Raw genomic sequence first — 27,541 nt, 5'->3', positions numbered from 1 at the left:
GAAAGGCTGGGCTGGATGGGGATGAAAATGGGGCCAGCTGTCGAAGGGTAGCCTTTGACCTAATGTAGCCAGAATTTTGGAAAACTGGGAATAAAGACACAGGCAGTTTGAAGAGGTTGAAGAAGAGATGAGAGACACTTGACAGCTTTGCTTATGTTTTACTGGTGTTGAGAATCAGATTCCCGTTGTTTGAGAAACTGCTAAATAGATGGGAAGTTTTCGTTAAGATGCTCCTTTTCTCTCTTCCCTTCAAGTAGTACATCCTACTTACCCTGAGGTGAAGAGTCTGATCTTAGTAGCCTTATGAGGCGACAGTTTGAGCCCTCTCTTCTTTGCCTGGCCTTCAGACCCCAATTTTCCAGAGACCACAATTGAGAAAGACCTTTTGTTACTGTACAATAGGGGGAAAACTCCCAGTGGTAGAAAACAGACTGAGGACTTTGCAAAATATAGCAAGTTCATGTCTGCTAATATGTTAAGTTATTTGGCCTCCCTAGTTTAAGTAGTGATTTGTTGTTTTCATGCTAATACAAATTCTTGTATTAATAGGAGCATGGCCTGGGTTTCTTCATCCGCCTGGGAAAAAATTACTTGTTTGATGGTAAACAAAGAACAGAAGAATTGATTCACTGTCCTCATTTTAAAAAAAGATGGTATGAAGCAATAGTGGAATAATTTTAATTGTAACCCTCTAACACTTGCCATCAGTAAGATCATTTGTGTTCTGTTTTTAGGAAATGGAGTATTAAAGAGTACATAGTGCATTAGAAATGCAAAACATGACCGCATGTTCTCAGGATTTTGTCAGTGTTACATGAAAGAGCACTTGTATTGGGATACTCAGCTCTGAGGGTATTCTCTGTTCAGTGTGTATTTACAGAGATGTATGAATATTTGATTAATGAGTCATGGTCTCTGGAGAAATTTAATAACTGTATTGCTGTACAAAGCCAGGCCCTTAACTGTTAACACAGCTGCCAATAGTGTCATTGACACTGCAACTCTTTCTGAATCTAATATATTCTGTGGAGTAAATTCCTTGGTCAAAAAAAGATCTGTGAGAGACATTATTCAGTTATCTGTTTTGAACTTTACTCAATTTAGAGGCTCTGATTTGTAAAGATTTTTCCAGTGAAAACAAGCAGTGATATGGAAACTTAAAAATGACCCATTTTAAGTGATTACTTTTCCCAGAAATTAGTTGAAAAATCATTGATAAATAAAAAGTGGTTGATAATTCCCTTCAAGATTATCTGTTAGGGATTCAGCAATAATGTCTTGCTTATCATATTAAGAAATATCCATAAGAAGTAGAAACATGAGGTATACCTGTGATTTAGATATAGATCTCACATCTATTTGAATGCCATAATCTAAATTCATTATTAAACATAATTTAATGCTTCTTCAGGAATTATGGAAGGCTAATTTATCCCTTCATCTATTTTTTTGTTTGTTTTTAATATCTATGGAGAAATCAATTGTAACTTTCAAAGTTAGGTTGGTATTTTATTATTGTTACCTCATTTAACTGCTTGGGTAACAGGGAGAAATGTCAAAAAAAGATAAATTTAGAGCAGAAGCTTTTGCTGGAAGCTGTAACTGCATGTTAGAATTATCCATGCTATGCAGAATTTCCTGCAACACTTCTCCTTAGGGCCACAATGCATTACAGCAGACGTATAATGAAGCTGCTATAAAATCTCTGGTAATTAAGGGGGATTTGACAGTAATTGCAACAGTGAATCAACTTAATTATTACCTGCTTCAAAGAGAGCTAACCTGATGTTATAATCTAACCTTTTCTACTTTTAAAATGGGAGATTAAACAAGTATATGTAGCATTTAAGAATTAAATCTGTTGAGATAGAATTGCATTAATATACTTCTAATATACATTTTATGCACCTGTAAACATCAACTTCTCAAGAAGAACTAGCATTAGGGTCTCTGTGATCCTCTGAAGTTATTTGGTATACTCTGGAAATTGAAGCAAACCCACAATCTCTGAATGGAGTCCGCTTCTCCTCAAGCCCAGACAGACCTTGATTATGGTTTGCCTGACTTCCGCAACATAAAGAAGGATGCTTTCTTAATATTAACACGTAAAGAGAAGAAACACCATTATTATTATTGTTGTTTGTATTTAGATAGACTAGCTCTTAGAATCTTAAAATCTCAAGAGCTACAAGCAAGCTGATATGAAAGTGAAGGTTTAGAATCAAATGAAAACTCTTCTATAACTTGGTATATTCAACCCTGAGTGCAAAGAACAAGACACCCAAGTTTTAGCCCGAGTTCTGTCCGTGGTAATGCTTCTTATAAACTCTATGCTCCTATTTCCTGTAGCCCGCTGTCTTCCTTCTCACAGGAGTGGGAATGGAGAAAGATGAAAGTAGTCACTGTGATTTGGATGAGTTCATGTCATATACCATTGCTATCAAGGACTTAGAACAATTAATACCAGGTTCCATATTTATGATTTGACACGCTCCACCCCCCCCCCACTGTGGCAGATACCCCTCTCTTTTCTGCTTTTAAGTCTTACATCTTCATTGGCTTTAGCTTTACCTATAGCCATATTAATTCTCTGTAATTATAGGAAGATTGGACTTCAGTAGTTTTGTTTTGGAGTGTGAATCTTTTTGTATTTTGTGTCTGCCATATGTAGAGACACAGTAAACTGACTCATTTCATAAGAGATGATCGATTAGGCATAGATTTGGTATAGTTTGGGATGGAATAATCTTATCCTCAATTACTGTTTGCCACACTAGAAGTAGGTTCGTATGAAAATGAACCAGAATTGATTCTCCATCTGGGGCAGCAGGACCCCTGGGCAGGCTTTGATCATCGATCTTTGTAAGATTTCTTCTGGTATGTTGCAAATTCAGCCTGAAGGAAGGATTCCTTGAAGGAAGATTGAGAACATGTGTTATATACCTTGTTTTCTAATGTTGCTTCATACCACTAAGCAGATTGTTTCTCAATATAGGAAGCAAATAAGTATGGTCAATAATAACGATTGGAAAATTAAGCAATGTGAGTTATAATTTCAATTTGGTCACTGATTGACTTGGGGAAAATTGTCGAGAACCTCTTTTCGTTTTATTCCTCTACTAGACTGAATTTCAGCTACTCCACAGGAATCCCCAAAACCCAATCCGCTTGTTTGTTAGAAAACTTACCAAAGCAGAAGCTCACCTAAGGTGTGGGCTTTGTAAAGGTAGTTAGTACAGCTTTCAGAGGTACCTATTTTGTGATCAGGGATCTTCCTATTCCACATGAGCCATGGTTGTCTTCAGTTCATGCTCATAACTTTTAATTTACCAGGGATCAGTGATCTATGCAGAGTTTATCCCTCTGATTTTTATCTTTTAGATGGTTCATTCCTTGTTTTAATGAGCACAGGAGGTTACAGGGCATGAAACTCAAACAAAATGATTTCTCCTTGATAAACAATGTAACAAGGCCACGGAAAGAAGTTGGAACTGTTGGCCAGAGAAATAATCCTTTACTTATACAGCTTATCTATGTACTTGAGATAGACATGTGAACAAAACAGGCAAGGTTTCTGCTCTCATGGAGTTCACATTTAGTTGTAACTTCTGTTTACTAAGTGCTTACTATTCTAGGCACTTTATACGTATTATCTCATTTTTATGCCATAGACAGAAATCTGTGCTTTATACGGAAGAAACTTGAGACTCAGAGAGATTAATCAGATTGCCCAAGGCTACCCAGCTGGTAAATGATTCATTCAGGATTCCACCCCAGATCTATTTGACTGCATAAATGGTTGAAACTGCTAAATTTTGGGATTGTATGTAGAATTAATGAACCATGTTGTTCTTTTCCTAGATATTATAAGTTAAAACTAACTTTACCATTATCTACCATGCCAAATATTTACTACAGTAATACAATGAGGTAGAGAGCCCTAAGTTTTTTATTTTTGCTTGTTTTTTTAATTAGATGTATATGACACATTAATATCCTGTTTCTGACAAAACCCAGAAGTTAGCAAGGTTTCATGAAGACCCCCTGAAATACAACAGAATTTTAAGTGTCAGATATGACATAAGAATCAGTAAGTTTTGAAGCTGTTACCTTCCATGCAAAAGCTATTACCCTCTCTCAGTTCCTCTCAGATCTTTCCCACAAACAAAACACGTACTGACTTCTTATGAACTTTATGAAGAATGGGTATCCATTTAGAGAACTGCATTGTAAGACAAATTGTCATACTTCTTTGTTCTTATAGCATGATGGAGTAAAAAAAAAAATAGGATTATGCTTTCTGAGAGAAAGTTAATTATACAATCACCTCAATTATTCAGGGGTAGAATATTAGATTAGGGATATATTCACTCCTGCCTTGGGCAATAGAGAAGGACTTTTTAGTTGACACTAACATGATTGCAATAAGGGATTACAAGTGAGCTGGCATCACCTGAAAAATGACATATATCTTTGAAAGGTGGCCAAGTTTTTGGGACCTTAAAGATTATCTAGTCCATTGTCTTCTTTTTACAGATGAGGAAACCAAGGCTGCCAAAGATAAAATTATTTGCCCAAGTTACACAGCTATGTAGGACAGAGCTCTAATTAGAATTCAGTTTGTTCTTTTAGCTGAGAGAAAATTCATTTTAAAGAGTTAATATTTGGTAGCTTTAATATAGATAGCAGAACATCTACTGATGTCTTTTTAAAAGTCTACTCTTATTTAAGTAAATTAGGTCATTCAGTTGACTTTCAAGACTAGAGTCCTGAAAAGGGATGGAGTTCTTGTTACAGAAGTTGCCTTTCCTTTGGTGTCCAATTTGAGCATTGATGTAGACTTGGGATAGTGAGTGAAACCATCAAGAGAGAAAATAGAAAACTAAGAGCAGAGGGAATCAGTCTATGTTCTTTTTTTTTTTTAATTATATTTATTTATCTTTGGCTGCATTGGGTCTTCGTTGCTGCGCGTGGGCTTTCTCTAGTTGCAGCGAGTGGGGGCTACTCTTTGTTGCGGTGCGTGGGCTTTTCATTACGGTGGCTTCTCATTGTGGAGCAAGGGCTCTAGGCGCGTGGGCTTCAGTAGTTGTGGCACGCAGGCTCAGTAGTTGTGGCGCACAGGCTTAGTTGCTCTGCAGCACGTGGGATCTTCCCGGACCAGAGATCGAACCCGTGTCCCCTGTACTGGCAGGAAGATTCTTAACCACTGCCCCACCAGGGAAGTCCCAGTCTGAGTTCCTTTTTAAAAAAAAAATTCTACCCCTCCCTCCCAATTCATATCTTGGCTTTTTGTGATATTGTTATTGAGTCACTTCTGCAAGAGGAATAGGAAAACAGGTGATGACTGCCAGTTGGCAAAACTTCAAAAGGAAAGTCAGATGTGAGAAGAAAACAAATGGAGATTTCTAGTATAAAATCTGTTTCACTTATCTATTGCCATGTAACATAACACCTGAAAATGTCACAGCTTAACCTAAGAAGGATTTGTTTCTCCTCGTGGTTCTGTGGGTGGATTGAGTTCAGCTATAAGGTTCTTCTGCTCCTCGTGATGAAGCTGTAGTCAGTCATGTCTTGGGCTGGAACAGCCAAGATGGTGTCATCTTCCAAGACCCCTCTCCAAGTAACCTCTCATCATTTGCTAGTCTAACCTGAACTTTTTAGTGCATGGCAACTCCTAAGAGAGCACAAATGCCGTAGCTTCCAGGCCTTCAAAAGGCTCGTGCCGGGATCTTGCACAGTGTCACTTCTGCTAAATTCTATTGAGCAAAAGCAAAAGGCCAGCCCAGATTCACAGGTAGAGGAAATACACTCCATTTACTGATGAGAGAAATGACAAAGAATTTTGTGGTCATCTTTAATCCATTATCATCTCAATTTTTTAGAATCTCAATTTTTGTTTCTCAACCAATCTTATATCTTAACTTTCTTACCTTTTTAATGCCCATATCAAACATCCAACAAATGCCAGTATTTCCTTAGCCCAGGCAATAACCTATATCTTTCCTCAGTTTCCCCTAAAGACAAAGAAATTCACAGACATACACAACTCAGGAAAATGCTAGGATTATGACGTTGTGAAGTTCTAGATTTCAGAGATTACAAAAATATCCCTGATTATCTGCGTGAGATCTGAGGTGAATTTTCCAGCCCCTTTTATTCTCTAGGGGTATAAAAAGAAGACTTCAAGTCCCAGGAAATTTAAGTTTTGGAATAAAAAGAAATATGAACATGTGAGAGTGAGCCAGAGGGAGAATTTTGGCTGGGAATTTAGATGTGTAATTTGGTTCAGCAAGAAGACCAAATCCATTTTCCCTTTGGCTGCTGCATTCTAATTTCTCTAATAGAGTCTGAACTTAGAGAATCATCTTCTCCGACCAGGTACTTCTCTGCCAGAACAACAGAAAGTGCCAAACTGGCGTGGCAGTGATGGCCAGCTTGACGTAGAGACACTGGGAAGATAAGAATGAGGGATCAGCTTTGATTTCCCTAAACTTTATTTTTAAAAATACTTACAAAGGCGCTACGCACAAGCACTCAGGTCTGCTTTTCTGCTGAAAAGGCAGTGATTGCACTGCCAGAAGGGCCCTCTTACTGAAGCATGTAGACAATGGTGGGAATGGGTGTTACGGAGTGGATTACACTGTAAAGACAGCAATGTGATTTTAAATCCCCTTTTCCCTGAAGGCACCAGCAGAATCACCAAGAGGTAGCCTCTTCCCCCTCAAATGAGATACAGCAGTTTATCATGTCAGACTACGCCACGGAGGGTTAAGGCTATCGGGCTTCTGGTTGTCAGGAACAGGATTTCATTTTGGGACCCCTCAGGCCATATGGAGGAAGCCTAAAAAGTTCATTCTCCTTTTCCCATTGTCTAGCATCTTGCCTCCTTTTCCCATCCCAGTGTCCTCTTGACCAACCTTATAGTCCAAATCCAAATCATGTCTGTGAAATAAGCATTGTAAGATTTTCCTCTTATTAAGAGAGGGTTCCCAACTGTATCTGAATAAATTTAGTAAAAAGAAGTAATGGGTTTTTAATCTTAATTTATGAATTTTCATAAGCTTCCACAAACTTAGAAAACTCTCTTTTAACATTTGGAACAATTCTGTGAAAAAAATCCAAAATTATTTCTGCCTAATAGAGAGTAATCTATGGAGGCAGGATCATGAGACAAAAATATACACATGGAATTCTTTTGCAGAGCTACTGTATTAAGATTCTGTTCACAGCTCCTATTAGAGTTCATCAACACCTATTTCAGATTTTGCTCATAGTAATTGTTTCATTGTAAAAATCTTTTGTGTCTGTTTTCTGAATTGCTATGTTGTCTATAAATATTTAGTGATAATTCATGATTGGGTTGTATTTACCCCTGTAGTTATGTATTACAAATGAAACGGCAGCATCTGCTGAAATTAAAAGTGGCCACATTTTCACTGGAGCTTAATTAAATGCCAAATTTATCTACATTAACAACAAAGTACTGAAATTTATTGATCAATTCACATGATATAAGTTGACAAATGGCTTAAGCAATTTCCATAATTTTCTACACGTGTTAAAATTTGTAATGAAAAAGAACACTATATTAACATTAAATGAGAAATGAAAGGGAGATTTTGTACTGGGACCAGTGCCCTGGAGCAGTGTACTTTGTTTCCCAGGCCCTGTCCAGGCTTGCTGTTTGAGCTGTGTACAGATGGGTCTCTGACAGTCCTACAGCTGTTCTCCTAATTGTCCATTAAGTGTTCTATTGATTCTCTGATTCAAAGTACATGTCTTTCAGCTCAAGCTATCCTGTGAAGTGGCAGACACATTCCTTGTAGAATGACAGAGCTCCTTGAAACCTAAAAATGTGGTCTGCCAGTTTCAATTGAGGATCCTGCTTTCAAAGGAAAAGGCTTGGTTAAAGGCGCTTTGTAATAGCTGGTTAGGTTTTATTTTCTAAACTTTTAGCATCAATCAATTAAAGCAGCAGCAGCATGAAGAGTTTTAATTCCTGGTTAAGCATGTACAGATTGCACCTGGCTGATTCAAGGTAGGACAAGGGGATCAGTATTGGTAGTAGAAGATCAGCCTTCTTTAGCTGTATGCAGATTTTTTCCCCCTGTGCACCTGACACGCGCAGTCATTTTCATTTGACTTGCAAGTTCACTTTTAGCATTTTTTAAAAAATTGAGATCATCTGCAATTCCAGATTATGCCAGTCAGAAGCCTGTTTAAAATCATCTTTCTTTAATCTGGAAAGTGAAAGATAAGATGCATATCTGTTCTGAGGACCATAAATCTTCAGAGAAACAAATAACTGTAGATAAAACTGTAAAAGTTATTTAGTTCTCCACTGGAAGAGGTTTATTAATGTAAAATTTCCAGTCCACTGTGTCATGATTTGGTTAGCACTCTGTATCTCATTTGAGCAATGGTACCTCAAGCAAAGAGCTGATCGCTTCAGAGTTTGAACTTTATCAGTTGTGTAGTTCAGTTGTAATCTAAGTGCAAGGAATAAAACAAAAGCCGCTCTCCAAAAAAAGTCCAAAACTATGGTTTAGGTCACCCCCAATACTATTTGCTTTCTTTTCTTAATGAGATGATATACCCTAATGTTTTTACCACTTCAGTTTAGCTGTTAATTGCTTTGTAATATATTATTTCAATAGAAAGCAGTCTTATTATCTAGTAATCTTTCAGCTATAAATGAACTGAACAAATAATGTTTGTGGCCTCCGGTGTATCAGTTTAATTAGGAGCTACCCCAATGGCCCTAATCACGGTTGAGGTTCTCTAGTGTGATTTTAGCTATTAAGTTTTGAGATTCAGCTAGATTTTCAAAGGGAAAAAAGACTGTTAAGCACACATTTAAACGTGTTTAATGTGTTAAATACACATATTTAAATGTGTAAAAATGAAAAATACAGATTATATTAAGGAAAATCACTTTAAGGGAGTGATTAATTAAAAACTGCTCTGTTTCTCGCCATTAGCTGCTTGTTCTTTTTTTATGTCTCCTTTGTATCTTCTCACAAGAGCCCCTTTTGAAGAATACTCCCTTTTCTTTTCCTCTCATTATTGTTGGGTAAAGGAGCATGGCCACTAAACTAGTGTTCTCTTTGTCAAAAGCAAGTGATTTGTATCCCGATGCTCTGTCTGAAGTATGACTCTCTTTGCTCTGACCCTCCCAGTCTATAAGCCTCTACGTTGTAGCATCCTAAGTAGGAAGTGAGTGACCTGCACTCAGAGTTGCTGAAACAGGGAGACAGAATTTAGATACTTAAAATTTTTTTCTAGCGTAATGTGTTTGGGATTTGGAAACATTAGGAGTTGTATAGTCTATTTGCTTTTAAAAATATTTGTTTTGAACTTACACAAAATACGTAAATGAATGAACTGTATGGTACATACTCCAGAATCAAATCTGAATCTAGGGATTTGTATTTTTTCAGAATATGGAAACTTCAAGCAAAATGTCCTCTTACCAAAGGATGATAAATCTTCCCTATCTGCTTTTTCTTGGGAAATAAGTGAAAAATCTGTTTCTAACATAGTAATATAGTATATATTGATACCTGCAAAACATTATGTGAATCTAGTTAGACGCCAGCACTTTCAATTACACTGTTAGCCAGTTTGTAAAAAAGATTTTTAGAAGCTTTCAACTGTAGACTTTTGTCTTGTTGAATGAACTTCAGCTACACTAAATTTTAAGTAAATTTGTGATGACTGAGCAATATACATTGGCTGAGCTAGAATCCAATAACCCACAGGACAAATTAATTTTCAACAAAAAGGGCAGAAACCTCAAGTGCCGTGAGTATATGGAGTCTCATTCTATCTCTCTGGAGCCATTTTTGCAAATCACTACAGCTATTCATAATCTAAATCAGTCTCCTTTAGCAGCAGAAAGATCTTTTTTCATGACAAAACAGAAGATGACATTCATTAGTGCCTAACTTGCATAAGCTACCTTAAATTTATTGGTGCTCTTCTACTTATCTGAGTAAGAATTCCTTTGTCTATAGCTATAGGAAAATTCCAGTTGTACTACTTAAAAATATAAATTGTCACTTTTATCAGAACTTTTGGCAGTTTACTTTATTTTGGAAGTAAAACTGGTTGTTAAGGTTTTAAGACTTCCAATGGGCATTGTTTCAATCATATTTAATAGGTGCCTAGGACTGTAATAGGACCATGTATCAGCTTCTCGGCTGCCAAAAAAAAAAATCCACATTTTCATCCGGGTACTGCTGGGGTGGCATGTGGGGGAACCAACCTTTGTGGGGGCGGATATGGCTAAATGCATCATCTTGCCTGCAGCTGCGGACAGACCTAAAGCCACCCAGACTGTTTGCTTATTGTATTCAAGGGCTCTGTGTGATTTTAAAAGGGTCAGAATGCTTATAAGATATTATTTTGAGCTGTTCTAAGCCTTTTTACCTAGGAAAGAGCCCAGTGAGTGGGAAACTTAGTCTTATGTTCCCAGTCTTCTGATTAGAACCCTTCTTTTGTTGCTCAGATTTTCTTTCCAGTTTATAAGAACCAGGCTTGGATCTGTCTGGAAAAATTAAGTTGTAGCTACATCATTAGGACCATGTTTTTTTGGCTTTTTGTCCCCTCCCACCCCCATCCATGCGGGTTAAAAAGAAATAAGGAAGAGCTGAGTATACTTCAATTTTGCAATGATAGTTTTTGTTTTCTCCTGACAGTTAGGTGCTTGGCCTGGTGAGACAGTGAGGAGAATTATCCAGCGAGAGGTATTTTGGCCGGGCAGAATGGCACCTTGGTGCATCTATGTAGAGCAGCAGAATGTGGGCATGGCCTTGATTGAACCTGACTTGGCTGTGGGTTTACAGTAAGGTAAGATAACCAGATCCTAACACTTCTTTTTCTGTGTCTACACAGCATCTCTAGTGCCTGAATTCACATCTCTACCTGCTACAAGTCATCATTTATCACAGATGGTAACATTGAGGCAAGACTTGGATATGACCTGGAATGAAGGGAGAACTGAATAGTACCACAGGTGGTGTAGCCCACAAATTGGAAGACATCTTATACTTTAATGACAACAAAAATAAAGTTATTTCAACTGTGGGAAATTTGGGATTTAAGGGAGATGAGAAAAGGGAGCTTAGGGATAGTTTCTAGTCACATATCTGCATGAGGATTTCAGAGGCTGAACTTTGCTGTCCTGGTTTTTCTCCTCCCTCACTGCTCCTTCTAAAGTTCCCCCTCATCTCTCTGATCTGTAAATGTTGGGGTGCCCTAGAGCTTAGTCCTCAGTCTTTTTTCTTCTCTTCTATGTTTATACCCCTTGATGATTTCTTCCAGTTTCATGACCTTAAATACCGTCTATATGGTGCCTACTTCCAAATGTATAACTCCAGCTTGACTCTCTCCCTTAACTAGCTGCTTTACATCTCCAGTTGGATATCTAGTAGGCATCTCAAATGCAATACAATCAAAGTTAAACCCCTGATCTCTCCTCCCCATCTGGCACCCCCACCCCCACCCCCCGGCCCCAAGAAAAAGCTGCATTCTTGACAGTCTTCTGTCTCAGTAAAGGGCAGTTCTAGCTACTCAGTTGCTCAGGCCAAAACCCATGAAGTCATCCCTGATTCCTCTTTCTCTCTTTGTCATGCCTTGTATCAATTCCATCAACAAATCCTGTCATCTCTACTTAAATATACGTCTAGAAACCAGCCTCTCCTCAGCACTCTACTGCTACCATCCTGTTCCAAGCCTCTGTCATTTCTCACCTGGATTATTGCAATAGCTTCTCTACTTAAGTTCTTGTCCGTCTATAGTCTATTCTCAACATAGCAAACAGAACGATCTTTTAAAAACCATGTCAGGGACTTCCCTGGTGGTCCAGTGGCTGAGGCTCCATGCTCCCAATGCAGGGGGCACAGATTGAATCCCTGGTCAGGGAACTAGAGCCCACATGCCACAACTAAGAGTTTGCATGCCACAACTAAAGATTCTGCATGCCACAACTAAACAAACAAACAAAAACATGTCAGAACCCTCAAATGGGGTCCCAGTCACTCAATATGGAAACCAGAGTCCTCATAATGACTAACACGGTCCTTCATGTTCTGGTCCCCAGTTACCCCGCTGACCTTGTCTCCTCCAGCTCTGTCCATCGCTCACTCTTCCTCAGCCACATGGCCTCCTTGTCCCTCAAACATGCCGGGTAGGCTCCTGCCTTAGGTCTCTGTACTTGCTTTGCCCTCTGCCTAGAACTCCCTTCCCCAAGATATTCTCATGGCTTGTTTCCTTACCACTTTTAGGTATTTGCATGCATATCACCTTGTCACCAGTATCTTCTCTGACCACCTCATTGATGACTGCACCCCCATCACTGCCACATCCACATCAGGCTCTTTGTATTTCTCTTCTGTTTTACCTTTCTCCATAGCACTTGTCACCATCTGGCATTCTATGTTTTATTTGTTTGTTTATGTGTCTTCCCCTGTAGAATGTAAATTCCTAGGGACCGGGGGGGGGGGGGGGGTTTGTATGTTTTGTTTGCTTTTGGATTCCTAGCACCTGGTATAGTGCCTATAATATATTAGACTTCAATAAATATTTGTTGAATGCATAAAAGAAGGGCTTAGGGTAGTTCATAGCACATAATGAGCACTCAATAGATGTTAACTATTATTTTAAAAGTTGTCATTGTGCATAGTATAGGATAACTATAAGCCAAGCCAACTACTTACACGTATTAATGGCCCTATAACTCTGTATGGTAAAGTTCCGCTAGTATTTCACTTTAGCCTCCAAATATCTCTTCTGGAATATACCAGTGCTTAGCACCATGCCTTGTACACTCTCAGTAACTGTTTGATAAAATGAGTGGTTCCGTTTCTGCCTTGAGAATATCGTCTTTAGAAGGCCAAGACTAGAAACCCAGTGTTCTTTGGGACCAGCTTCCTGATTAAATCTTTTCAAAACAAAAGCAGTAAGGGTAGCAGAAATTTACAGGTTAGAATTTCCCCTTCTTCCATTCTAAGACTAAATTCTTAGCCCTGGGTCCTTTTTACTTAACTTAAAATTACTGGGCAATTTCAATAGTTTCACTTTGTTTTTCATTGTAGAGCTTGGTGTTCATGTGTATTATAATACAAAGTCCAATATCATAGCAAATGATAGACATGTTCATGAAGATCCCTCTGTCAGGTCAGTTCAACAAATATGGAGATCTACTTACACTGAACTAAGTGCAAGGAAGTTGTAGATGAATATTACTTGGTTCCACCTTTGAGGAGCCTAAGAACAGTGGAGAAGACAGACACATAAGTAATTGTATTTCAATACAGCGTAATAAATGCTGCAAGAGGACCATGTGCAGAGGTGTAGAGGTAGCAAATAGGAAGGAATGATTAACTTTTGTAGATGGGGTGAGTTGGGGAGGAGATTAAAAGAAGGCTTCTTAAAGGTTATACCCAAGCAAAGCTTTTATGTATGAAAAAGTGTAAACATGAGTTATGGTGAGTAGGGTGGGGGCTGGAGAGGAAGAAGGCATCTCAGAAAGAGGGAACAGTGTGCGCAGGCACAAAGATGCATAACAGTATAGTATGCTCAGAAAAGTCACAAATAGTTTGGTATTATTGAAGCAGAAGGTGTGAGTGTGTGTGTGTGTGTGTGTGTGTGTGTGTGTGGTGTAGGGGGTGGTGGCATGCGTGGGAAGTCACAGAATATGAGGCTGCAGGGCTTTCCATTCAACATTAAGAGCTCCCATGTGGTCAGTGGGGAGCTATTCAAAACAGAAGCCAAGTTCTCAAAACTACTCTTCTTGCGCTACAGAGGGTGTATTGAAGGAGATAAGAGGGGAGGTAAGGAGTCTACTCAGGAGTCTATTGAAAAAGTCCCAAGGTAAGCTGATGATGGCCTGAACTAAGGCAGTGTTACTGGGGATGGAGAAGAAGAAAGGACTTTTGAGACATTCTTCAGAGACTCAGGCAAAACACATTTGGTTGATTGCATTTAGGGGGCACGAGGAAGACAAACACCTACTTGCTTCATAAAAATACATTTCTTATTTCCAGATTCTAAATAAGTTGGAGCATTAGCATTTGCTGAGAAGGGGAGTTCTGAGACAGAAGCTATGGCAGGCCTCTGCACCCCACAGGTGCACAGAACAGCTGGGTTCCTCTGGGGTTTCGTCTCCAGAACGAAATTGTTGGTTTCCAAGGCAAAGAACCCTAACCTGGTCTCTAAGAGCTGGAGGGAGTCTCAGAGGTCATTTAGTCGAAGCTTCTACCTAATGCAGGAACCATTTCTGTAGTATCCTGGACATAAGATCATCCAGCCTCAGCTTGAAATCCACTTCCAGAGATGGGGATTTTGCCACTTCTTAAGGCAGCGCCTTCTACCTTTGAACAGTTCTGTTAGAAAGTTCTGCTTTACACTGAGCCAAAATTGGCCTTCTAATCTTTGGTTCTGGTTATATCCCATAATGCCACACAAGTGTGATTTGTTTTCAAGAAGAAGTCTTACTCAGAAATTAAAGATGACTTTTGGATCCCCACGCGGTTTCCTTAGTTCCAGTTGCTCCTTGTGGGACATGGTTTCTGGACCCCTTACATCTTGTTTGTGCTTCTGGAGACAAGCATGAAATGTCAGGGATCCTCTTCAGAAGCAGCACCAACAACCCATCATAATACAGTGGGCCCGCTCCTGCGATGTGGAGCCCGCAGATGTGGAGAGCCAGCTGCACTACACTATTTTATATGAGATATTTGAGCATCCACAGATTTTAGTAGCTGCGTGGGGTCCTGCAGTTAATCCCCCGCAGATACCAAGGGATGACTGTACTACCCACAAGAGCCCAGTGGTCCGGACATGCGTTTTCATCAATGTAGCCTGAGGTTCGTAGGGGTTTTTTAGCAGCCAAATCATTAGCACCTGCTGAGTTTCCGGTCGCCAAAACCCCTGAGCTAACCCTGTCAGCCCTATTCAGTTCAACTGATTTTTAGAATCTACGTGCAGGACTTACATATGTTCCTGTGAAACTTCACCTTCTTGGGTTTGTAGACGCAGAGTTTGTCTGTGATGAGAGTTTACTGATTCAAGACTCAAAACAATCATATTAACCCCACTTTTAGTTTGATAAGTGTTCCTGGAGGTTAACCTCTAATTGCATCTCCCCTTCACCTTCGTCTGAGGCTTATATTCCTTTCTTGTCTCAACATTTTCCTGATCCCAGAGCAGCTCAGGAACTTTAACTGACAGTTCTACTGCAGCAGCTGTTGTAGCTCCACACGTGTTGCCCCTTAGCCTCTGTTGTTGCTGCCACTGCCCTGTTGTCACTCCTGGTGAGAGCCGCCAACTTGGGTGTATCTTTGGAGTTTGTCACTCCGCTGTGCACTGCTCATTCCCACATTGTTGGTGACATTGTTATCATCCATTTTGCTTCTAGTCACGCTAGTTCTTCCTCTGCTCCAGCAGGCCCTGCACTCAGACGGGGAAGACCTCCACCCACAAGCATCACACTTCTTTAATTATATGCCACAGAGGAAGGCATACTTTCTATGTGTGTGTGAGTGTGTGTACGTGTTTTAATACCCCCCATCAGTGTTACACACCCTATTTATTTCACCCTACCTTTAGGTTGTTGACAGGCTCCCTACCTCATCCCAGGATTCCTTCAGGGCTGAGACAGAAGACAATTCAAGTGGTAAGCAACAGTCATAAGCTCTGTTGAGGGCTTGGCATAGTGTCGGAGCTCAGTGCCCAGAGTATATCACCCCAAATTGTCACTTCCCACCAGTCCTCCACCAGTGCCCCTGGTTTGAACTGGTGGCCTTCCTCTAGCTATGGAAGATGAATTCCATAACCCCCTCCTTTGTTCGCCCTTTCAGAGCCCTGCACGAGGAGTTGAGGAACAACCTTTGTCCCCTAGAGTCAGGCCAAGAGTCTTTGTCTTGGAAGTGAAAAGCAGTTCCAACCTCTATACTCTCTTTTTGGACTTTCGCCTCTTCACACAAACACGGTTTACTCTGGAGGCGCTAATTGGCTGAATTTTTTTTTTAAACATCTGTATTGGAGTATAATTGCTTTACAATGGTGTGTTAGTTTCTGCTGTATAGCAAAGTGAATCAGCTATACATATACATATATCCCCATATCTCCTCCCTCTTGCGTCTCCCTCCCACCCTCCCTATCCCACCCCTCTAGGTGGTCACAAAGCACTGAGCTGATCTCCCTGTGCTATGCGGCTGCTTCCCACTAGCTATCTATTTTACATTTGGTAGTGTATATATGTCCATTACACTCTCTCATCTAATTGGCTGAATTCTGAGGCAGATTCCCAGAAGGTTCACTGCTCCCGTCCGTGAGACTCATCATGTGTCTTTTATTGAATGTGTGTGCTTTATCCAGCTTAAGAAACTTGCATTTGGAGGTTTGGCCCTGACTGTAGCACCCTCTTCGCCTTGGCAGTTGTGACTTAACCTCCCTTAGCATAACTTCCCCTCTCTACAAAATGAGGAGGGTGATACCCTTTCTTTCCTCAGAGGGTTTCTTAAGGACCGAATGAAATACTCTATGTATTTTTACAAGTTCTAAGAAACAATGCAGGTATTATTATTTACTAGAATTGTCCATGGTCCAAATCAGCTCTAAGGGTCTAACTCAGGCTGCCGGAAAATATGTGACCAATGGGAGGAAGGAAGCTAGTCCCTTGGGGGCTACAAAACTGTCACAGGGTCAGAATCTCCAAATTTTAGAGTAGATGGGGCCTAACAGATCACTTGGTCCAACACCCTCACTTTGCTGAAAAATCAGACGAGAGAGGAGCAGGGGACTTGCCTTGAGATTTGCTTGGGTCAGAGGATCCACAGAGAAGTAACAATCCTCAAAGCTAGAGAAGACGAGAGGCCAGCCAGCAATCGGGAAACGTGTCCAGCCTCTCCCAAGGTCAGGGAAACTATTGATCTTTCTAGCAGGTGGATGGTTTCTTAACCGCTTTCCTTACCTTGAGAGCTTCCTCTGGCTCACAGGCTCCTCGAAGACCCACCTGTGTCCTTTTAGAGATCGGCTTTCCCAAGCAAGCATAACCGTGTTGTCTCTCAGCTGTGCTGCTGCATGGTGGATGAGGGCTGCACTCTGGATCAGCCGGGGACTCCAGTGCCAAGCCTCTGATATATAGTGTGGGGACTGCAGGGCATCCAAGTTGCAACAGGAACGAGATGAGCCTGTGGCCTCGGGCTTCTAAGCTGCCCCTCAACCCACACTTCAAAGAAAGTTATTACACAAGAGTTAGACTAAATCAAACCAAACTGCAATGTTTGCATACTGTGGCCCATTTTCAGATCTCACTGTGTCTCACCACTCGTCCCTCAGAAACCTAGCTTGGAGTAGAACAAAAGGACCCAATGATAATTTAGTTGCAGGTCTTTAAAAATGAGCCCAACTGATTTATTTTGAAATTTCAGTTAAGCATGATGTCAAGAAAATCTCTCTGGCTATTTATCATCTTTTTTTCCTCTTGCGTAGTCTGAATAGGCAGGATAAAATTAGAAACTGGCTGTTCACATGCTTCCAGCTTTTGTTGTAGGCAGATGTTTTTACTAGAATATCAGAGTGTTAAGATGTTTTGATGATCATTCTCTGCCCAAAGAATACTCATCGTAGCAAGAAAGGTCTTTACTATGCCATTTACTTTCTTTATTAGCAATGTTATACAGGTGCTGTAGGAAGAGGTACAATAAATGATCTAAAGATATATATTTCACTTTGGTGAGAACTGCTACTCCCATTTTTCCAAATCGCCACAACCTGAAAGCATGAAAAATTGCATTTTTCTTTTGTAGCTTTGAACAGTGGATATAAGATCTGTAAGTTTTTTGAATCATCAAAGAGATAAAGCTTATATTCATTGTTGTCTAGTGTTGAGCATATTTTGTAGGATGGTTTAGAAAACTTTGTATGGTACATATGGTACCCCTTTCATTTAATCTAGTAATTGAACCATTAAAACCCATACCTCCTAGCCATTCTCCATACGTTCGTTATGCGCAACAGGGACGCTTCTAGATACTCCTTTAGTTCCAACCATGAATCACTGCAGTCTCAGAATCGTGGACAGTTGGAGCTGGGAGAGATCCCCAAGCGGCATGAAGAAGGAAACTGAGACCACAAAGACAGGTAATTTACCCAAGACTGCACAGACAGTTACTCAGAGCCATGGCTAGGATTCAGGTTGGGTAATTTCTGCTTCCGTATGTGGCACCTCGCTTTATTAGATCAAGAATGACAGACTAGAAAACCAAAATCAAAGAATTTTATGTGAGCAGAGACAAAAGTGAACTTTTAAATTGCAAACCTAAAGGCCAATACGTTAAAAAAAAAAAACAATCAAACCAAGCATCCAGCCCAAAAGGGGGAATGAGAGGCTGCAAAGCCCAGGGAAAAGTTATGACCTGGGTCCGAAGAGAAGAGGAGATGGGGACTCTTTTGGCTTCCGTTGACTAGACACATCTGTGGTGCAAGAATAGAATATTTTTATGGTACCCTTTCCATATTTCTTTTTATTGTCCCAATATTTGTGTACCGTCCTTAGATTTTGACTTGCTTTGTTTTGGAAAAGTTAAAGACTGAGATGCCGCTAAAGAGATTCTCATCCTCCGCCCTGGTCAGCAGCCTGCCCCTTTCCGTAGGTGCTGCCACACTTATCTTCTGAGCCAGAACATTAATCAGTCCATCACCCAGTCTTTACTCAAACTTAGCCCCAGATACAAAGAGTATCACGTAGTCACTGCTCTCAGGGAGATCATATCTGTTTCGGAGGTTTCAGAGGATATTATTAGCACCTTGGAATTATTTGCAAATTGCCATGTACATGTGAATATCTTTGAGGGAAGAGTCAAAGAAATATCTGATTATCAGAGGGTTCTACAACTCAGAGAGGTTGATTAATCGGTCCAGGTGGAGAGACGAGACTAATTTACAGAATCAGCAAAATAAGAACAGTATATGATATTCAATACATTTGTGAGATCAAGGTGGGTCAGCTTCCCAGACAGCTTCCAGAATGAGGTGGGCTTTTTAGGTGTGTCTTGAAGGGGAGAAGATGTCTGGATAGGTAGAAAGGAAAGGGCAAGTGTGCCTGACTGGGAGAATACAGTGGATTGGAAACTAAAATTTATTAAGCAGAACGCATATACATTAGGCACCTTATTACATATGATCTCATTTAATCTTCACAACAAGACAGTGAAGTGAGGATTATCATCTCCATGTTACAGGTGAAAACAGATCCAGGAAGGTTAGGTGCCTTGTATACAGTTGGGAGATTGGCAAAGCCACGTTAAGAACCCCAATCATTTAGTCACGGATATGAAATGTATAGTATGGGCAATATAGCCAATAATTATGTTATATCTTTGTATGGTGACAGATGGTAACTAGACTTGTCACGGTGATCATTTAGAAATGTATAGAAATATTGAATCACTATGTTGTGTAACATGAACTAACATAGTTTGTAGGTCAATTATATTTCAAAAACAAACAAACTCACAGAAAAAGAGATCAGATTTATGGTTACCAGAGGCAGGGTATGGGGGTAGGAGAATTGGATGCAGGCAGTCAAAAAGTACAAAGTTCCGGTTATAAGATAAATAAGTACTAGGGATGTAGTGTACAGCATGATAAAGATAATTAGCACTGCTGTATGGTGTATAGGAAAGTTGTTAAGAGAGCAAATCCTAAGAGTTCTCATCACAAGGAACAAAATTCTTTTTCTTTTTCTTTAATTTTACATCTTTATGAGATTACTGATGTTCACTAAACTTCTGGGAATCATTTCATGATGTATATAAGGTCAAATTATGCTGTACACCTTAAACTTTCACAGTGCTGTATGTCCATTATACCTCCATATAACTGGAAGCAGAAAAGTAGAACCCAGGCCATTTGACCTCAAAAGCTTCTTGCTGAGAAGCGAGGCTCATATGGTGACAGTAGAGCTAAATCCTGTCAAGCTAGGATCCTAACGAACCTTTACTGAGCACTTACTATGTGCCAGTCAGGATGTAAGCTCTTCATCTCATTTAATACACAAAATAACCCTCTGGGAGGTTATTGTTGCTGCGCTCACTTTACAGTTGAGGAACCTAAGGTTATAAGTAGTTTGTCAAGGGAATTCCCTGGTGGTCCAGTGGTTAGGACTCCGTGCTCTCACTGCCAAAGGCCCGAGTTCAATCCCTGGTTGGGGAACTAAGATCCCACAAGCTGCATGGTGCGGCCAAAAAAACAAAAATACTTTATCAAGGTTCACACAGATAATGGGTGGCTGAATTGGAAGATTTGAAATTCAGATCTAATCTGTTTGACTCCAGAGTCCCACTCTTGAAACATGCTAGAAAATTAGCATTTTGTGAGTGTTCACAGCGTGCCAGGCACTGTGCTGAGCACTTTATGTGCGTCATCCCATTCAATTCCACAGAAACCCTGCGAAGGACATGGAATATTATTTTCTGTATTTTACAATGAGGAGCGAAGTCACGGGTGAACTGAAGCTCAGGAAGGTTTAGTAACTAGTCCAGGGTCACAGTTTGGCAGGGCTGGAATCTAACCCAAGTCTTCTGGCTCTGGAACCTGGACTCAGAACTCCTGTGGTACAGTTTACCCAAACCAGGGATTCTGGGAGTGAAGGACTAAAGTCACTTCTCTTAACTATTCCCTCTCCTCCGTCATTATTTTTTCATGCCTTTTAGTGGTTCCCTTATTACTTCAGATTCTCATATACATTGGACCCAAATCACTATTTAAAGAAAGCCTGGGATAAATGTTTTTTTGTAATGTTATAAATGGAGCTAATGTGAGTAAGACCTCATTTATTCATCAAACTTTTATTGAGCCCCTACCAAGGGCTGCTCAGGGTGCAGGGAATATAAAGACACAAAGAAAAAGTCCTTCTCGGTAAGCTGGGACAAAGTAAGAGAGTAGCATCGACATATATACACTACCAAATGTAAAATAGGTAGCTAGTGGGTAGCAGCTGCATAGCACAGGGAGATCAGCTCGGTGCTTTGTGACCACCTAGAGGGGTAAGATAGGGAGGATGGGAGGGAGGCTCCAGAGGGAGGGGATATAGGGTTATATGTACATGTATAGCTGATTTGCTTTGTAATACAGCAGAAACTAACACAACATTGTAAAGCAATTATACTCCAATAAAGATGTTAAAAGAAAAATTGCTTCTCTTCAGGGACTGCACAGTCTTGTGACGAGGATAGACACTAGGCCCATAGACAAGTAATTGAAATACAGTGTGATAAATCGTGTGATAGAGGTAGGGACAGAGTAACGTCAGAACACAGAGAAGGGACATCTGACTCAGAATGGGGTATTGGTGGGAGTTGGGGAAGGTGCACACGCACGAGTCTTTCTCTCACACAACTTTTACTAGCTCATTGCACAATTTCTTTCTTTCTTTCTGTTATATTGAAGTATAATTGATTTACGTGTTAGTTTCTGGTGTACAGCAAAGTGATTCAGTTTTTTATATATATATATATATATAGTTTTTCATATTCTTTTCCATTATGGCTTATTACAGGATATTGAATATAGTTCCCTGTGCTATACAGTAGGACCTTTTTGTTTATCGATTTTATATATTGTAGTTTGTTAATCTCAAACTCCTAATTTATCCCTCCCCCACCCTCTTTCCCCTTTGATAACCATAAGTTTGTTTTCTATGTCTGTGAGTCTGTTTTTCACAATTGCTTTATTAAACTTATAAAGTCAACACAAAGACAGTGGTTTATGAAAACAACACGTAGGGCTTTTGCTGGTGATATCAGATGTGCTGTTCTTGAATAATTCCCTTATTTGAACAAAGCAGCAAGCTCGGTTGATGAAGCATTGAGTTGAGGATATCTCTTATCACCTGTGAATTTTAGACTGAGAGATACTTCCAAGTTCTTTCTGTATTTCTTCATTATTTTTAAAAGTCAACTTTATTGTAACATAATTTACAGATAATAAAATTCAATTTTAAGTGTATAACTTGATGAGTTTTGACAAATGTATGCAATTTGTGTAATTATCGTTACAATCAAGATATAGAATATTTCCAAAACCTGAAAAAGTACCCTTGTGTCTGAATCCAGTCACTGTATTCAGTCATAGCAAGAGCTGTAGCGGGTAACCGTTAAAGAAATTAAATGGCTGGAGAGAGCATGACCAATCTAAGGAACTAACATTTATTGAGCACTTTCTGGATGCTTAACCTAAGTACATACACAGATTTATTTACACCCCCTATAAACCATGTGGGGGTTTTATCTCCATTCTACAGAAGAGGAAATTAAGGCTCAGAGAATTTAAATCACTTGCTCAAGGTCATTGAGCTAGAAGTGGTGGAGCCAGATTCCACCCAGTTTATGTTTCCCACATTACCTTCTCACTGCTAATATATAGAGGAAAAGGTATAAAGAAATATGGCAATACTCAATGCTCTGTGGTGACCTAAATGGGAAGGAAAGCCAAAAAAGAGGGGATATATGTATATGTATAGCTTATTCACTTTGCTGTACAGTAGAAACTAACACAACATTGTAAAGCAACTATACTCCAATAAAAATTAAAAAAAAAAAGAAAAAGAAATATGGGAAGCAAAAGACTAGATACCATCTGATTCTATTCATATGAAATTCTAGAAAAGATAAAACTAGTGATCGAAAGCAGATCATTGGTTATCAGGGGTGTGGGAAGAGGATTAACTGCAAAGGGGCACAAGGAAACTTTTTCAGTTTATGGAACTATTCTACATCTTGATTGTAGTTGTAGTTACACAATTATATACATTTACCAAAACTCATCAAAATGTATGCTTAAAGTTGAATTTTATTATATGCAAATTATACCTCAATAAAGTAATTTTAAAAATCTAAAAAGAAAAAATATAGAAAGACCTTGGAAATATCTTTTGGTTTAAAAGTCACAACAAAATTGTCACCTTTAAAAATGTAACTTTTGCCACATTGAATAATGAAAGTATAGAAATATTTTGTATGAAATGATGCTAAAATTTTAAAAGGCTGGCAAAATAAATCAGTGCTCATTATGACTTTGAAATTAAATCAGCAAACTGTTTTCTTGCATGAAATGAACAATTCAGTATATACATTTCTGAATCTGTTGCAAATGTCTGGTGTACAAGGGTCTGATTAAGCATGATCCAAAAAGAGCTTGCAAGTAGGACTGTTTACTAACATTTCAATTTCTGTGCCTCATTTATTAGACTTAGAATAAAAGGACTGTTTGGGATTGTCTTTAACCTTGATGATATTTCCACTGAAGCAGCATAATGGCTCTTAATTGCTTAAGTGAAGAGAGCATGTTGATGTGTCCTTCTTTGGGCTAAGAGCTCAGAGCCTAAACCATTATGCTAATTCAAGCATTATATACACCAAAGTATTTATGGGACTGACACAAGTGATGTTGTAGGTAAAGGGCTGTGAAATGGTCTGTAAACAGAGAGAATTGATTTGAGGCCCAAAAGCAGTGCTGTTAAAAGTCACAGCCATTGAACAGCCAACCCTACAATTTCTATCCAGATTGTCAAACTGGGTCAGACAGTGTCAGCAGGGCTGCCATTAGAGATCAGATGGGTGATGTAATAATATGTAAACCAACCACATAAACAGGTAATTCTCATGGTAGAGGTTCATACCCACCTGGGGTGTGTGTGTGTGTGTGTGTGTGTGTCTGTCTGTGTGAATTCTCATTATGGAAACTTCACAATGCCATATTCAGTCAAATATCAATGCATTGGGGGTTTTTTTGTTTTTTTGTTTTTTGGTTTTTTTGCATTACGCGGGCCTCTCACTGCTGTGGCCTCTCCCGTTGCGGAGCACAGGCTCCGGACGCACTGGCTCAGCGGCCGTGGCTCACAGGCCCAGCCGCTCTGCGGCATGTGGGATCTTCCTGGACCGGGGCACGAACCCGTGTCCTCTGCATTGGCAGGCGGACTCTCAACCACTGTGCCACCAGGGAAGCCCAATGCATTGGTTTTTGATAAAAGAAAAACTTCCAGCCAGTATAAGTGAGACAAGAGAGCAGCAATGCAACATAAAGACATCCAGGGAGAATTAATCTGTAATCATACGGGAAAGGAAGGACAATCAGATCCATGCATTTGACCATCTAGACTTTGACATCATCTGTTTTTCATGCGTCTCTTTCTACAATAGGACTGTACATTTTTTGAGTCAACCTCAAAATAATTATGTAAGGCTCCTCATCATCTGCATTACCAGCATGCCTTTTGACTTAGGACGTCAAAAAAAATGGAATCAATTGTTCTAAAAACTAGGTGGACTTTGAGTTCAGATCCCTACTCTGCCACTTACTGACTTGGGGCAAGTTGTACAACCTCCCTGCACCTCAGTTTCTTCCTCTGTAAAATGGGGCATTGACCTCACAGGATTATTGTGGGGCTGAATACATATAAGGATACCTGCCACAAAGTAAGCATTCAAAAAATGATGAATATTACTGATACGTATTTGGCCTCATAAACTTTTGATTTATGCCTGATATAATTTCTGTGTCAGTTCAATTTTCTTCTTTCTTGCGATTCACAGAGATTATTAACATTCTAGGGAGTTTATTGGATATATGTGGTATTTTAAAAAACAGCTCAAAGCATTCTCTCTTAAACTAGAAAGTTCATTAAAGTGTATATTTTCTCACAGTGACAACAACAAACAGCTCACAGTTAACTCCTTTTAACTTTTCCTTTTTTCCCCAATGAAGGTCCTCTGTCATAGGGTTAGGTTCTACACCAGGAGCACGTCTTTCTCATTTGGTTTCAATGTTAGTGCAGCTTACAGTGGAGTTCTCCGTGAGTGGAATAACAGTGACGTCCTGTGCTGATGGATATGAGTCAGTTAAATTCTTCAGGCCCCTCTTTTGGACAAGAACCTCTACAATGCTTTTCCTCTTATTAGATTGACATCTTATGTTAATTTGCTGTCATTCCAAGCCAAGCTTTTACTGTATAGCTCTGTTTGTATTGGTTAACAGTTTTAATTTAAATATCATTTTCTGGGTATACAGTTGCTCAGGAAATTTTGATGAATTTCAGAATTATGAGTCATTGTATTTAAAATGGCACAGTGTGAAATCAAGACATGGTTTAACCATCCTATGACTTAGCTGTTCTTGTAACTGTCTTCCTTGAGAATGTGCATTAATGAGAAGATAAGATTTTGATTTAATTTTAATCTGTTAGCTCATCAGTTCTAGGGGTAAATTGTATTATGGTATTTTCTGATGGCTTAACATGTGGGATCCTATCAAGGGTAATACAGTGTGTGGTTCCAAAAAAAGGTTCTGTTTTAAAGTTTCTAACATGCTACAAATGCATATTTTAGGAAGTATTTTTAAATGCACACAAGACATCCCTTAATCATAGATGAAAGAATTTTCCCAATTTCTTTCTCAACATTTTTGAGCTAGAGGTTTCTTTGAAACTTTGAACATACACAGATTGTTCCAGAGATGCTGTTATTAACAGCTGGGGGGAAAATCCAATAATAGGACCAGAGGTGATATCTAGAGGTTATTTTGTTTCAACCCTTCCATAGGCAGGGCTATGTCCAATAATTTTGGACCAATAGGGATCTAGCTTATTTATAAAGGTATTTTAGAGATTTCACAGCCACACATAGTAACCCATTCAGAGATTCTATAATCCAGGCCAATAACTCTTCAATAAAGTTTAAACCAAATCAGAATGATCCCAAAGTACAGCTTTATAGATTGGGCCCCTTCTGTCCTCTAGGCAGTCAAAGAGATGTACAAACAGCTTAAACTGGTTCTCTGGTCCCCTTAGGTCACAGAGAAGAAGGCTTTAAGTCTACGAGGGATGACAAATAGATTTCAGTGTGAGTGTCAATTCTCATGGATCAGTGGTAGTTGCCTGGAGCAAGGTGTTAGAGGACTTGAGGCTCTGTCCAGGGTCAGCAGGAAATCGTGCCATGATCTATTAGCAATGCCTGCCATGGTGAAGGGGTGGAAGGTGGGAGCAGCTTTTTCACTAGGACATGCCATTCCGAATTTGTATGTTGTATGTTCTTCCCTGTTGCCCATCTTTCTCAGCTGAAGTTACTTTAAGCTAGCAAACCAGTACCAGTCTAGGTTCCTACAAAGTGGATGCGTTCTTCCACCCGCATCACATTTTTAAATTTTTGTGTAGATCTGGAAAACATCCTGGGTGCTTTTTTTTTTCCCCAAAAAGATAAAGAATAAGAGTTTCTTCTGAAAGCCTGAAACCTTTACTTCACTGAACAAATATATTGAGTACCTACTATGTGCCAGGCATGTGCCAGGCATGTATGTGTAAGCATGAATGGACTATTTTATTTGTTCAAAGTATGTTTATTAAATAAGTTAAAATATAGGAGCCCTCCCTAAAATTCCTAGAAATGTTTTGTGCTCAATAAATCTGAATTATCCTTTTAAAATATCTTTTACATGCCAGATTCGGCCAAACATGTTTACGCTCTCAGCATCCCTTTACCCCTCCCCCAAAAGGAAACATGGTAACAACCTGACCTGGAAGTTAAGAGATCTGGTCTATGGTCCTGGTTCCATACTAACAAGCAGTGGGACCTAGAGCAAGTCCCTCCACTGGCCTGTGCCCCCATTCCCCATCTGTAAAGGGGAACACCACTGACCCCCTGGAATGTTGTGTGGCTGGTCACATGGCAAAGGAAAGCACCTGGAGCAAAAAAATGCCTAATGCCAATGCTTTCTGTAACATCAGCATGGATTATTGTTTAAAACCAAACAAAGGAGAAGCACAGGGGCCAAGAGAGGTCACACCAAATATGATCTAAAAGCATATAAACATTACCTTTTTTTTTTTGCGGTACACGGGCCTCTCACTGTTGTGGCCTCTCCCGTTGCGGAGCACAGGCTCCGGACGCGCAGCCTCAGCGGCCATGGCTCACGGGCCCAGCCGCTCCGCGGCATGTGGGATCCTCCCGGACCGGGGCACGAACCCGTGTCCCCTGCATCGACAGGCGGACTCTCAACCACTGCGACACCAGGGAAGCCCAACATTACCTTTTAAAGTCTTGCAAATATTGGGAGGTAGGGGACAAAGATTTGGCCTAAGTCTGAATATATTAAGAGTGAAAGAGGCCTGTGTTCTAATGTGGTTCTGGTACATCTGGCACTTCCCAAAGTTCTTTGGAAAGTTACTTAACCTCTTATAAAGCTCCGTTTTCTTATCTATGCAATGGGGATAATCATAGCACCTAGCTCAGAGGGTTGTCTATTGGATTAAATGATGATACAAAAAGCTTAGTACACTGTCTGTAATATAACAATACTTAAATGAGTTTTAGCTAGGATCATATTGCTTGGCAATGCTATTTGGGTAACACACAGGAATATGATGTTTTCTCTTTTGTGGTTACAATAATCCCTCCCGTTTGTTAGCGATTACCAAGTGCCGTTGCATAGCCTCCCAAAGCCTTGCACAGCCAGCATTTTTGGAGACTCCTGGCAAATA

At 39.8% G+C, this 27,541-nt stretch overlaps 1 protein-coding gene across 6 annotated transcripts in view; it reads left to right on the top strand.

Annotated features, from left to right (window-relative positions):
* ATG4C (autophagy related 4C cysteine peptidase) overlaps positions 1 to 27,541 on the top strand; it is a 136,024-nt gene that overhangs the window by 98,382 nt on the left and 10,101 nt on the right. For 5 of the 6 annotated variants that reach the window (XR_009565142.2, XR_009565140.2, XR_009565136.2 and 2 more), the window contains one exon: positions 10,897 to 11,017. The gene's annotated coding sequence lies outside the window, so the exon portion shown is untranslated. Of the gene's footprint in view, positions 1 to 10,700; positions 10,788 to 10,896; positions 11,018 to 27,541 lie in introns of those variants that run through there. The other variant, XR_009565149.2, reaches the window with a different exon arrangement.

Source organism: Globicephala melas, chromosome 1, assembly GCF_963455315.2.
Source record: "Globicephala melas chromosome 1, mGloMel1.2, whole genome shotgun sequence".
In the NCBI taxonomy this organism is placed as follows: Eukaryota; Metazoa; Chordata; class Mammalia; order Artiodactyla; family Delphinidae; genus Globicephala; species Globicephala melas.
Note: the sequence above shows the minus strand (reverse complement) of the source record. Positions and strands in the feature narration are given on the sequence as shown.